This window comes from Oryx dammah, unplaced genomic scaffold (genome assembly GCF_014754425.2).
Source record: "Oryx dammah isolate SB20612 unplaced genomic scaffold, SCBI_Odam_1.1 HiC_scaffold_26, whole genome shotgun sequence".
Lineage (NCBI taxonomy): Eukaryota > Metazoa > Chordata > Mammalia > Artiodactyla > Bovidae > Oryx > Oryx dammah.
In genome coordinates, this window is record NW_024070210.1 from 22,458,739 (window position 1) to 22,473,108 (window position 14,370).

At 50.1% G+C, this 14,370-nt stretch overlaps 1 long non-coding RNA gene across 1 annotated transcript; it reads right to left on the reverse strand.

Moving 5' to 3' along the window:
• Positions 1 to 8,351: 8,351 nt before the first annotated feature.
• LOC120852784 lies at positions 8,352 to 13,769 on the reverse strand. The gene is made up of 2 exons (XR_005718646.1): positions 13,629 to 13,769; positions 8,352 to 8,885 (listed from the first exon to the last, which is right to left on the reverse strand). It is a non-coding gene; the product is annotated as an uncharacterized LOC120852784 (long non-coding RNA).
• Positions 13,770 to 14,370: the final 601 nt, after the last annotated feature.

Sequence of the window (14,370 nt, forward strand, 5' to 3'; positions counted from 1 at the left end):
GTAGATGACCATAATGTGGGTGGGTCTTATCCAATCAGTTGTAGGCCTTTAGGACAAAGGATGAGGTTTCCCAAAGAAGAAGGAATTCTGCCTCAAAATTGCAACATGGAAATTTTGCCTGAGTGTCTAACCTTTGGACTCAAGACTGTAACATCAACTCTTATCTGAATCCAGGCTGCCTGCTGCTAATTAGGAAAAAATCTCTCAACCTCTCTCTTGTCTTATATCTCTAGCTCTACCTCCCATTGGCTCTGTTTCTCTGAAGAACTTTGATTAATTCAATGAGGGGAAGGCAGAGATTAAATGAGAAGTCATTTCATAGATGAACAGACATTTTTTTTAATGAATTCATAAGGAAAAGGAGTAAATTATAGGGAACTATAAGTTGAAATGGTATAAATGAGGGAGTTTTACTAAAGTTGTAGTATTTACTATTGCATTAAATATATAAAGTGGGGTGTAACACAGACTGAACTCAATAGAAATGGTCTAGTGTCTTAGCAATTTCATCTCTGAAAGGCGGTGTTTGCTGGGGAACTTCCTGTCTGGGGCTCTTCCTCTTCCTGTCTGGGTACATCCTGGTGTGCTTTGCTCACATTAAAGTGTGTGATGAACCTCAGTCTGTGCACCTGAGCCACAGGTTGTGCTTGCACATTACAGGCCTAGTGCTGGCCCTCCTGCCTTTCTTTTAGTTCCATTTAAGCCTTATGTATTCTTTTAAACAACTGTTAACAAAGGCCAGGGACAGAAAATCTGTCTCAAACTGCTTTCGCAAAAGGGAAATCTAATGGTCCCTGCAACCAAAAGATCTGGAAGGAGAACTAGCATCAGGCACAACTGGATTCAGGGCATGTTGTCAGGACACGATTACTTTCCATCTCTCAGCTCTGCTGGCTTCAGACTCAATTTTCACATGATAGAAAAATAGCTGCAGTTCCAGGCCCTACATCTCCCAGATTTGAGGTTTAAGGGAAAGAGTGAGTCTCTTTCCCAGAAATCCTAGAGAAAACCTCAAAGTATCTAATTGAATCTGATTGATCAGCTGCCGGTTCTTAAATTAACCTCTATGCCCAGGAGAATGGACTGCACTGATTGGCTTAAGCCTGGATCATGTGCTTCATCTTGAGCTGCCCTGGAATCTCATGGACTGAGAACAGAGGACACGGTGGGATTCCCCAAGAGGAAAATGGGGCATGGGTACCAGAAGAGTAGAAGAGTGCTGAATAGACAAAATGGTAAATGAGAAAGCTGAAACATTCACAATCTATTCATTTACGGAAAAGCACCTCTGGGGGCAATGCCAGCGTGAAGTTGGTTTATCCTTTTTTCACCTGCTCCAGCACCTCTTTCCATCAGTGTTTGGGGCAAATGCCGCTGCCAGGGTGATGCAAGGTCTATTAGTAAAGTGTTCTTCCCTTAAGTCCCTTTCCCAACACCCAGCTCTATTTCCAGAACCTGATTATAGACACAGTTGGGGAGGAGGTGGGGGAGTATATTTCTGACAAAGTGATGTTTCCATTTCACACATATGACTAATAAGGAACTTGGCCAGGAATAGCTCTTTATACAGTTTTGAAAGCCCTGGCCTAGACCATAAATCACTGAATGGAGTTCTATCCACTCCTTTATAACTTGAAACTTAGTTTCCATCAGCCCAGTATCCTGCCTGAAGACTGAAGGAACAGAAGGGTGGACACTGAGTCTCCAATGGTGTCATCCCGTTGGGATAGCCCCTAGGACTGTGGGGAGGGCACCTTCCCATAGCATTGCCCTCAGTGGTGATCTGGGGTCAGGCAGAAACTCAGCATGGTCCCTCACTCCCTGCTCTGTATGCCTTGCCAATATAAGCCTTAAAAGTCATGGAAACATCTCTGGTTTTCAAACTCAAGGGATTTCAGCAACAGAGGTCAGAGAGTGGAAGGTCATATAGGAGTATGTGGAAGCGTAGATATCTCTGGGCAGGAAGATGCTTGTCCTTGATGCATCCATGTGAGTAGGAGGAGGAAAGGGCTGAAAGGAAAAGGGTATGGCAGAGCTTGGGGCTCTTAGGAGAGAGAAACCAGGAAAAAGAAGTGTGTCCAGGTTGAGAATCCAGGACACTTTGTCATGCATTTCCATTAGGATAGAGATTCAGAAACCCACCAAGCTTCCAACACAAGAGCCGGAGAATAATGTGTCAGGAGATGGTCCTCAGAATGAACTGACAAATTGACAGCTCAGTAGCGAAGGTTGGGGCTGAAACAGTGAACAAACAGACCAACCCAATGGGATCAAATGTAAGCAAGACAGAGCAGGTGGAAGACTCTTTGGCAGCAAGTGGATACCCTGGGGCGATGAAGGAGGGAATTGTTCTCTCTCTTCCAATGAGGGGAACTGTATTCCTCCATCTTGGCAGAGCTTCCAACTTTCACAGGACCCAGATCTTTGGGGAACCTTGTTTCACCCTATGCCAGCTAAAAATAGTTGGGTGAAATGTGACTGACCAGAGAACCTTTGTCCTCTATTGGGTTTAGCTTTTGGACAGAGTTAAGAGACTCTCTTCTGAGCCTTATTTTGGTTGAGAACATCATTTGGGGAAGGATGGGATGGTGGGGGGAGCTCTACAAGGGCAGGCTAAAGGGCGTCACATTTCTGGAGTTTAAATGTGTAGGAATCACGCTTTGTGGTTGGGGGACTTTAAGATCATGCCAAAAAGGGGTAAGAAAGGAGTTCAGATCGAGTATAAAAAACAGCCTTCTAGAGTATTGTCTGTTAAAACTTCTCTTGAAAGTGAGTATAAATAATAGAATTGACAGTTTCTTTACCTATTAAAATAACAACAATAATGTTTATTTTCTTTCTCCTGTAGCATGTGGACAGATAACCTGAGGTCCAAATTCCCTGGTAGCTATAACTAGTAAAATCTAGAAGCATACTGATAGCTGATCCTACTGCCAAAGCAACACCCTCAATGGTTGGATTTTCTTTTAATAATAATCTATGATAACTCTCATTTATAGAGTGATGCATTATAACTTGATGCTAAACTCAGTGTTTTACTACTATAATCTCATTGATTCCTTTCAATGAGCTTGTGAGAAGGGGTTGAAAGTGAAAGTGAAAGTGAAGGTCTCTCACTCGTGTCTAACTCTTTGCAACCCCATGGACTGTATAGTCCATGGAATTCTCCAGGCTAGAATACTGGAGTGGGTACCCTTTCCCTTCTCCAGGTGATCTTCCCAACACAGGGATCAAACCCAGGTCTCCCACATTGCAGGAGGATTCTTTACCAGCTGAGCCACAAGGGAAGCCCAAGAATACTGAAGTGGGTAGCCTATTCCTTCTCCAGTGGATCATCCTGACCCAGGAATCAAACCAGGGTCTCCTGCATTGCAGGCAGATTCTTTACCAACTGAGCTATCAGGGAAGCCCCCGTTCCCATTTTGCAGAAGAGAAAGCAGAGGTTCATGAAATGAAACAGCCACAAAATGAGAAAATGGTAGAGATAGAATTCAACCCCAGTTGGTTAGACTGTAGATTCTGTGCACTTAACCACTATAATGTTCTCACCAGCACCTACACAACCTCCCACACATCTGAACACGGTTGTCTAAGGCTTTGGGCAACATGATTCAGAACAGGAGTGCATCCATCAGCATCCTGGCAGGAGACAGATGGCACACTCCAAAGGGGTAATTGAGGAGAATTTAGAAACGGGAAGACTTACAGGTTGAGTGAGGTTAAAGGAAACTAATAAGGTATGGGGAAGCCTCCCAGGGCTAGTAGGAGTAAGAGCCTATGGGGAGAGGGACAGAGGCATGAAAGAAAGTTCCTTAAGAGAGAAATGCCCAACAGGTGCTATAGCCCTGGGTAGAGGGACAGTAGAGGGACACAGCCAAATAGGGGCTGGTGGAGAGGAACCAGGGGAATATACACCCTTGATGTTGCCCTGCCTTCCTCTCTCTGGGTGCCTCTCATTGACTGAACCCAGCTGAAGCCAGAGGGCAAGGGTGCCCACTGATGATGTCCTCAAAGTTAGCCTCCTGAGGCACAGAGCCGGGGAGAAGGATGAAGAGCGGAACTGGAGGAGCAGATGGACAGATGGACATGCCCAGCCACAATGAGATAACAAATTTGACTGTCTGAGGGTAGCTTCTGCTTTGGGGTTCAAGGATAATCTCTTTCATCTACAGGTAAAGGAATGTCTTCTAAGGATGTGAGAAAGAAAATTCTGGCCATTACGAATCAGCATGGAGTCACCAAGGAAAGAGATGGCCTTCCAGTTGCCCTTTTAGGGAAGGCATGGGAATCCTGAGTTGGGAACTCATGGCATTGCAGGAGGCAGGAAGGACCTTAGGGCATTCTTGAGGACAATGAAGCAAAGACAGCATAAATAGAGTGGCTGGGAATATGCTCAGTGAAGTGAAGTGAAGAGAAAGTCACTCAGTCCTGTGAGCCACAAGGGAAGCCTTAAAACGCTGATAAACAGATGAATGTCAGCCTGGGTAAATAGTTTCATCAGTGTCTCAAAGCTCCCCCAAAACCTTTATATCAGCAGTTCCATCAGAGACCAGGAAGAACCATCAGAGGCCAGGCTTATCTACTAGTGGCTAGGAGTAGCTCATACTTTGGACTAAAGAATTAAAATCCCCCCCAATGATAGATAATTTGGAAGAATTTTGGCTAACTGTAACAGGATAAAAAATAATAGGGTTAAAGGTACATCTGAAACCTTGGGGCCTAAACAAATGGACCTATCCATCTTGGATGGGAGGATGTGGAAAACTTGGGGGTTTATGTTGATGGTAAACTTGATATGAGTTGACTTGCATGATTAGCAAGAAAACTGGTGTGATTTTAGGTGACATTAATTGACAAAGAGCATTGAGGACAGGGAGATATTTCTCCTGCTGGACCCTTTGCTGGTCATTCCCATCTGGAAGGCCTCAATGTTAGTCACTCAGTCGTGTCCAACTCTTTGGGACCCCATGGACTGCAGCCTGCCAGGCTCCACTGTCCATGGAATTCTCTAGGCAAGAATGCTGGAGTGGGTAGCCATTCCTTTCTCTAAGGGATTTTCCTGACCCAGAAATCGAACCTAGGTCTCCTACATTGCAGGTGGATTCTTTACCATCTGAGTTAGCAGGGAAGCCCTGGAAGGCCACAAAGAGCATCACTTTTAAAGGAGAAGCACAGATGGCCCTGCATTTGGGGAGAGGCACGGGGATGGGGGAGGGTGTCAGAGAGCGTGGCACGTGAGGAACACATGTGAAAGAAAAGGAGCGGCAGATAAGGACAACAAGGGAGAGGGAGAACAAGAAAGGGGTCTGAAAGGGGTCTTCAAGGGGCCTTGTCCATGTTGTGTAGAATGCGAGCACCATGCCCATTCAGTTCAGTTCAGTCGCTCAGTCGTGTCTGACTCTTTGTGACCCCATGAATCACAGCACGCCAGGCCTCCCTGTCCATCACCAACTCCTGGAGTTTACTCAAACTCATGTCCATCAAGTTGGTGATGCCATCCAACCATCTCATCCTCTGTCGTCCCCTTCTCCTTCTGCCCCCAATCCTTCCCAGCATCAGGGTCTTTTCCAATGAGTCAACTCTTCACATGAGGTGGCCAAAGTATTGGAGTTTCAGCTTCAGCATCAGTTCTTCCAATGAACACCCAGGACTGATATCCTTTAGGATGGACTGGTTGGACCTCCTTTCAGTCCAAGGGACTCTCAAGAGTCTTCTCCAACACCACAGTTCAAAAACATCAATTCTTCGGTGCTCAGCTTTCTTTATAGTCCAACTCTCACATCCATACATGACCACTGGAAAAACCATAGCCTTGACTAGATGGACCTTTGTTGGCAAAATAATGTCTCTGAAGTCTAAAGAGGGGCCGGCCAATTGGAGCTCAGCCTGCTGGCAGTCAGAGGAGGGAATGAGGTTGTGGGTCTTGCTCCCTGGAGGTGTTCTGGCCACAGATTGGTGCAGAGGACACTGAGGCGCAGAGTGAAAAGGACGCCTGTATCATTTCAGAGGATCTCTGGTGAGTCCAAATGCCCAGCTGCATGAACAATGTTTGTACATTGTTCTTCCTCCCCACTGACCATCCACTGGCTGTGGTCATGGGGACAGAGCACATCCAGTAACTGAGACCCTTGGGGATGTAGGCTTCCCCAGTGGAGTGGAAAGAGCCTGGGCTGTGGGGTCAGGCAGACCTGGGCTTGCCTCCTCTTGGCCGTGTCTGTCTGAGAGACTTCAGATATTCACTCAGCTCTTGGGTGCGGGCCCCACGCCGGGAAGCGCAGTTCAGGGAGCTGCCGCGCTGTCTGCCTCCCGCCCTGCAGCATGCATTGTAAGACATACAGGGGTAACGGGGGGAGCCTGGGCTCAGCCCACACTTTGTTCCCTTTGCCTTTTATTTCTTGCAAGGAGCTAGAGCTAGGGACATTGGCAGGAAATCATGAAGGCCCAGAGATTTCATGGGCCTTTACGCGAAATTTGTCCCCCTCTGTCCTTCAAAGGTGCTGAGCACCAGGCCTGCCTCTTGCTCCTTCCTAAATGGCCGCTCTTTCTCCACAGCTTGTTCATGGCTCATTCCTCCCCCTCAATAGCTTTTCCTTGAAGATCCGACCCATAATTTGGTGGCAGTGGTGGTGGGTGGGTGGGGTTGGGAGGTTGGTGACAATAATAGGGTGGCCACTCTTTCTTAGCAGGCGGAACCTCCTCTTCCTGTGCTCCTGGGTCCCGATTCTGTACAGTTCTCCATGTCCTGGGTGGGGTGAGAAGCCTTCCAGTTTCAGAGTTCACAAGCAGCCCGAACGAGTGGGTGTTCCACCCATTTGTCGAGGTTCAGCCCAGACACCACCTCCTCTGGGAAGCAGTGCCTGGTTTCTCCCTGTGCCCTGAACATTCTGTGCCATACAAGCAGGCACTGTCCAGGGCCAGTCTCTTTGCTTGCATCACTGCAGTCTCCCCAACCCCAGAGTAAACCCTCAAGGGCTGGGACCAGGTCATCTGATTTTCTGAATCCATCACAATGTTTATCTCCATCTTGGGAAGACAGTGAAAAAGTGAAAGCATGAGTCGCTCAGTCATGTCTGACTCTTTGCAACCCTATGGACTATAGACTGCCGGGCTCCTCTGTCCATGGAATTCACTAGGCAGAAATAGTGGAGTGGGTAGCCATTCCCTTCTCCAGGGGATCTTCCCAACCCAGGAATCGAACCCAGGTCTCCTGCATTGCAGGCTAATTCTTTACCATCTGAGCCACCCAGGAAGGCAAAGTGAAAGCATCAGTCACTCAGTCAGTAGGTACCCAATAAAAGGTACTTGTTTCCCCCCCCCACCCCCCCCCAACTTTCCTCTCACAAAAATCTAAGTCTAGAGCAGGAGGAGTAAACAGAAAGTTAGCATTCATTCATTCAACCAACATTTCACAAATGTCTCAAATTCGTGATTCATAAACTAAAACTGCCCATAGGTATGTCTCATGAGGTCAACAGTCAGTTTTGCTGTTGTTTTGTTTTAAATTATTGCAAATTAAAAAAAAAAAAACTGCCTACAGATTTTACTCTGAATTTCTTGGCTCTCTTAAATGTTCGGCTGATACTGAGCTGTGGCTCCCCTCTGTAGAAAGGCCTTCTCTAGATCATGGCGGTCTACCCAGCTATACCCCTCTGGGTTCCTGCTAGCCTCCTTCGGCATTTGCATTTAGTTTGAGAGCGACTGACATCAGTAGGAATCCCGTGGCACTTTGAGTTTAGAGATATCTGACTTCCTGGGTTATATCCTGATCTGCTCTAGGATATGCCTCTCCAACCCAGTTCAGCCCAAGATTCTTTCTCTTCCTGGTCCGCCAAGTCCTGATTCCCACAGTGGGCAGCCTGCCTCCAGCCGGTCTTGCGGACAGAGCTTCTGGCAGTAACCTGAGCATCCCTGCCCCGGGGGCCTCGCCCAGCGCGTGGGCAGCACTAGGCGGGCAGGTGTGTGCCCCGGCAGGGCCTGGCTTCGGGTTGAGCCCAGAGACCCCAGTAGCTGCTTTGTGTGTGTCAGGTCCCAGGCTGGGGGTTGGGGGAGGCTGTGTGGGGAGACCACCCACTCCAAGTGCCACTTCCCTAGAACCTCCTTTCAAAGACGCCCTGGGAAGTGACCCTCCATTTGGCCCGGGGCAGTGACCCGAGGTTGCCCACGCTCTGAGGGCAGTAGGGACCCTGCCGAGGGCCCACTTCCTGCCCTCCTCAGGCCCAGATTTCAAAGCTGTCGATTCTCTCTTCCTTCTTTTCCCGCCCGCCTCTTGCCCTCCTCTCCTCCCCAACATTCTTTGCTTCTTGTTTATATTGCAGAAAACATCTGCGAGAGTAAATGACTGAGATGAAAGATCTTGGCAAAGAGCTATTTTTCTTTGCTTGGCTTAAAGGGGGACAGATGAAGACTTCAGCCTCACCCTCGCCCTCCCCAGCGGGACTCCCTCCCCCACCTCCCGGGGAGAGGAGAAATGGGATCTGCATGAAGACAGACCAGAAGGTGGCCCAGCCGGCCCCAAGTCCCCAGGCAGGGGAGGTTGTTTTTCCAGTGGAACAGGCTGGCCTGGAGGAAAAGTCCGTGGAAAGAGGCTCGGCTTGCTTCTGCAGCTGGGTCTGCAGTGTTTCTTGCCGGCTCTCTGCTCTCTGCCTGCACACGCTGCAGGCAGCATGGCCATGTCCACTGGCAGCAAACCCCTTGTTCTGAGCTCTGAGGCGTGTTATGGAGGAGGGACCATCCCACCAGCTTTCCTCCCCTCTGCTTCTCTCTCTTGACGGCTTGCTCAGTTTTACAGGGAACGACAGCCTGGGCTTCATGGCTTCTCTCCCGCCTCAAAGGAGTTGTGTGGTTCTGGATAAGTTAGTAACTTTTCTGATCCTCAGTTTCTCCATCTGTGAAATGGGGATAATGATACTTAACTTCACACCGAATGGAACAATATAACAAGCACGCTCCAAACAAAACTGGGCACTTCATAAATACTTAAAAAGTGGTGACAAGGGGGTGGCGCTGGTGGCAAAGATGATGACCCGATGGGATGTGGGGTGGGAGGAAAGGAGAAAGTTGATGCTGAGTCTCTGGGTGACTTGCAGGACCTCCATCTTCTCTGCAGATTGAGTTGAGTTTTTCCCCTTCTCTCTGTAGCGGGGTTAGGATCATGAAGTAGAGCAGATACTCTTGGCATAGCTGAGATGAAGGGGCAATGGGAAAACTTCACCGTTCTCAGCCCTGTAGGGGCTGTTTCTCTCTGTGTCTGCAGGCTCCAGCGGAGGGAGGTCAGAAGCCCAGGTCATGTAGATAAATCCCCGCCCCGCCCCCCCCCCCCCCCCCCCCCCCCCCCCGCCCCGTGCCATGCGTCATGAAGACAGACCTGTCAGGGCTGGCTGGGGCCCGGTGGCCTGGGGTCTCTGGGATGCTGGCTTAGAGGTTCCCACAGGAAAAGGCAGAGGCTGCCCTCAGAGGGTGGCTTGGGGAGTGCTTCCCCGCCCCGATGTCACGGCCCCCCCCCGCGGCCCCCCCGGCCCAGAACCCAGAACCTCCCTCCTTTACACACTGCCCGACAGTCCTGCTCCTGGGGTCCTGCAAGGCCATGGTCAGATCTCAGGAAGATACCAGCATCTGGACCAGGGCAAGGCAGCTCTCATTCGGGAAAATCATGAGCAAATTCTTACCAGGATGGCACATGGTGGGGTGAGTTTGACTCAGGTACAACAGGAAGAAGAAAAGTTGGCACAGGTGCATGGCTTAGGCGGAAAGCAGCTGACAGCAGAGGTCCAGGGAGAGAAACTTCCTCCTAGCCTGCTCACTGTCCAAACTGAATCTGGCAGGCTGGCCAACAGAGTCCAGGATGTTTGTTCATAGATGCTAAAGCAGGTGGGCACAGAGCGGAAGGCCCAGGCTCACGGCCTGTCCCAAGGCTACTGGACTTGATCTGTCAAACCTTTCGCACCCCATGGAGAGGTGACCATCTTTTGCGCATAGGCCTCCCGCTGTGAAGTACAGACCTAGGAAGCAGAAGCCTGGATCTGTCTCCTCCTTGTGAACTTGGATGCCTGAGCCCCCCAGACTGACCCCTACCAGGGAAGGGGGCACCCTGACTGAGGCATCTGCCAGCTCACCTCTGCGCCTGTGAGCTGGACCCTTCTGGTCAGTGTCAGGCTACTCAGGCTCCCCCGCCAGGCTCACTTTGTATCATTATGCAACCATCTAGTTAATGATGGGGGAACTGAGTCAAAGAGGCCAAGCACCATGCTTTGGTCACACAGCAACAAGTTCCAGTTAGGCTGTGAACCTGGTCTGTGTGGCTTTGGAGCCTCTGCATCCCCTCTCCACCAGACCAGCCTGACCAACTGGGGATGTCCCTAGTGCAGGGATCAAATCGCCAATATCCGCTGGATCACTGAAAAAGCAAGAGAGTTCCAGAAAAACATCTATTTCTGCTTTATTGACTATGCCAAAGCCTTTGACTGTATGGATCACAATAAACAGTGGAAAATTCTGAAAGAGATGGGAATACCAGACCACCTGACCTGCCTCTTGAGAAACCTGCATGCAGGTCAGGAAGCAACAGTTAGAACTGGAAATGGAACAACAGACTGGTTCCAAATAGGAAAAGGAATACATCAAGGCTGTATATTGTCACTCTGCTTATTTAACTTATATGCAGAGTACATCATGAGAAACCCTGGGCTGGAGGAAGCACAAGCTGGAATCAAGATTGCTGGGAGAAATATCAATCACCTCAGATATGCAGATGACACCACCCTTATGGCAGAAAGTGAAGAAGAACTAAAGAGCCTCTTGATGAAAGTGAAAGAGGAGAGTGAAAAAGTTGGCTTAAAGCTCAACATTCAGAAAACGAAGATCATGGCATTTAGTCCCATCACTTCATGGGAAATAGATGGGGAAACAGTGGAAACAGTGGCTGACTTTATTTTTCTGGGCTCCAAAATCAGATGGTGATTGCAGCCATGAAATTAAAAGATGCTTACTCCTTGGAAGAAAAGTTATGACCAACCTAGACAGCATATTAAAAAGCAGAGACATTACTTTGCCAACAAAGGTCCATCTAGTCAAGGCTATGGTTTTTCCAGTGGTCATGCATGGGTGTGAGAGTTGGACTATAAAGAAAGCTGAGCGCAGAATAATTGATGCTTTTGAAGTGTGGGGTTGGAGAAGACTCTTGAGAGTCCCTTGGACTGCGAGGAGGTCCAACCAGTCCATCCTAAAGGAGATCAGTCCAGGCTGTTCATTGGAAGGACTGATGCTGAAGCTGAAACTCCCATACTTTGGCCACCTGATATGAAGAGCTGACTCATTTGAAAAGACCGTGATGCTGGGAAAGATTGAGGGCGGGAGGAGAAGGGACGACAGAGGATGAGATGGTTGGATGGCATCACCGACTCGATGGACATGAGTTTGAGTAAACTCCAGGAGTTGGTGATGGACAGGGAGGCCTGGTGTGCTGCAGTTCATGCGGTCGCAAAGAGTCGGACACAACTGAGCGACTGAACTGACTGAACTAGGCCAGGGGCAGCCACAGGTGACTCAACTAATTCAACTGAACAAAAAACTCAGTTCCTCAGTCACACTAGCTACATTCTAGTGCTCTGTAGCCACGTGTAGCTGGTGGCTATCAGACAGACATGGAAGCTGCCACTTGCCCAGAAAGTTCTACTAGGCAGGACTGTGACTGGGCTATGCTAACTTGCTATCATTTTAGTCATGCCATCTAAACCGTTAATAAAATTAACAACTATTAATAAAATAAATAAAAATAAACTATAAAATAGCTACAAACTAGCTATTTTTCAAACCTATGTCTTCTACCCTCTGCCTACCCAGCTTGTCTGTCCCTGAGGGGAGTGTGGTAATTAATCCCCAGGCTCTGGGAAGGAACAGCAGCCTAGCAGAGCAGAGGAGCTGGGTCCAGGCATTCAGTCCTGTCCTTGGGCCCCTCTGTACCTTCCTTGAGGCATCTATTGCAGATTTAGGGCCTGGCAAACCCCTCAGGGGGCTTCCATGGTAGCTTAGCTGGTAAAGAATCCACCTGCAACGCAGAAGACCCGAGTTAGATTGCTGGGTCAGGAAGATCCCCTGGAGAAGTGATAGGCTACCCACTCCAGTATTCTTGGCCTTCTCTGATGGCTCAGACAGTAAAGAATCTGCCTGCCATGCACGAGACCTGGGTTGGATCCCGGGGTTGGGAAGATCCCCTAGGGGAGGGCATGGCAACCCACTCCAGTATTCTTGCCTCGAGAATCTCCATGGACAGAGGAGCCTGGTGGGCTACAGTCCGTGGGGTCGCAGAGAGTTGGACATGACTGAGTGACTAAGCTACAAATCCTTCCGGGCAGCAGGGCTGTGGGGCCTGACCCCCTCACCCACCCAGGCAGGCTCAGAGGCCGTCCTTTCAGTCCCTCAGCACTCTGAATAGGCCCTGTGAGTGAGCTTTGTGCACAAGTGTGCAGAAAGGCCCTCTGTCTGGGAGCCCAGGAGCCGCTCTGAGCCCCGCACAGAGGCCAGCCCTGTGCAGCTCTGCCCAGAGAGGTCGGCCGGGGAGGGGCAGTGAGCTCCAGCGGCACACATTCCCTCCCTGTTCTCACGCTGGCTCGTATGGGATGGACCGTCATCCTCGGTTACCCTACTGGGAAAGAGGGAGCCGAAGGATATGAGAATCAGAGCTGTATACACTGCCAAGGGGCTATGTGCAGTCTAACTGGAGTCTGGCAGCTACCCTGGGAGGCAGGTGGGACTCCCTATGATCATCTTCTCTGGCGGACTGAGATGACTGATGGGCACAGGGAAACTGGCCCTGGGCAGCCAGCCTTACTTGACAGAGCAAGTAAGTGCCTTGTCCTTTGATTACATCCCCACTCCACTGCTAGCACTGATGGTGGCAGAGACAGAGGCTGTCTGAAGTCCAGTGAGTAGGTCGCTTGGTCTCTCCGAGGAACTGAGGGTCAGATCTGGGCTCGCCCTGCCTGAGCCCCTTCACTCTGCACTGGATGCATGGACTTGTTCCTCTGGATTCTCCCTTAAGTGGAACTCCTAGAAGGCAGGGATCTTGTTCTGTTCCTTGCAAGAGCCAGAACCTGGACCATGCCTGGCACTAAGAAGGCCTTGAACAGACATTAGGTGGATAGATGAATGGCTGGGGTTGAATGGGCTGAATGTAGGCACAGCAGTGTCACCCAGGTCCTGTCTGCTGTGAGACAGTTAACTGTCTGGGAGAAAAAGAGGTGATGCCAGAGCTGGGACGGTACCACCCCTGTTCAGGACAGTCTCTATTTCCTCCTTACCAGCAACAGGATGCAGAGAAGAGAGGCTGCTCATTTGTACAACCAGGCCCACTGGCACTGGTGCTCCGCCAGTACCCCAGATCTGAGAGCCAGTCTCCGGCTCCTCTCTTGCCCCTTGGCCTTGGTTGTTGGAAGCCAGAGACTGGCTCCCGGGGCTGACTTCCCATGCAGGCGAGAGCCCCACAGGCTCTGGGCAGGCAGGCTGGGGCTGGGGGGAGACTGTAACTGTAGCAGGAGCCGTGTGTCAGAGGGGCCGGGGCTGCACAAGAAGACCTCAGCCAGGGTGAAATAAATCTGCCCGCCTCCCCCCACTTGCCTGCCCTCTCCCCCGACCTGCACAGGTTTGCAGTTCATCCGGCATCCTCAGGTGCTGTTCCTGCTATCAGATGATGAAAATGGAGCTTCGTCTTGAAGCAAGAAAGAAGTAGCTCACTTCTCCCCTTCCGACTCCATTCGAGCCCCTTCCCTCCCCCCTCACCATGTGTTCTTGAAACCTGGGGCTCTTCCAAGTCCTAAATGTGCTGGAAAGTATATCCCAGAGCAGCTGCGAACCTGCTCAGGCTGCAGTGGCCCAGGGTGAATCAGAAACCAAGAGACAGGCAAGCTAACAATGCAGACCCTTGTTCATGCACTGAGAGAGATCACCATCAGTGCTGGGGCTCCTGGGAGTGAGGGGCAGTGAGCTCAACCCCCCCGCCCCCAAGCGCAATCATATGCACACACATACTCACCCCCACCATTTGCCTCCTGGTACCATCCACACATCTTGCCCAGAAAAGTAGACTCTGGGAGAGGTGGTCCTTAGTGGGCCTTAGTTCATGACAACTGGCCAGCTGGGCTAGCCTCTCTCTAAGCTGCTTCTATCCCAGCCATGTGCTCTTTCCCTCTAACTTAACTGGGAAGCAGTGGGGGAGAGTTGGAAGGGAGGGTTTGCATGAAGCCAAATGGATTGGGATTGTCTCAGCTTCCCTCTGAGCTGGGGGACCATGAAGGACAGTGGGATGCACAGCCAAAGGGGCTTCTTGGAGCCCGAGAAGATTTTGGGAAGCCTGTTTGCAGGAACCAGACACCCTGA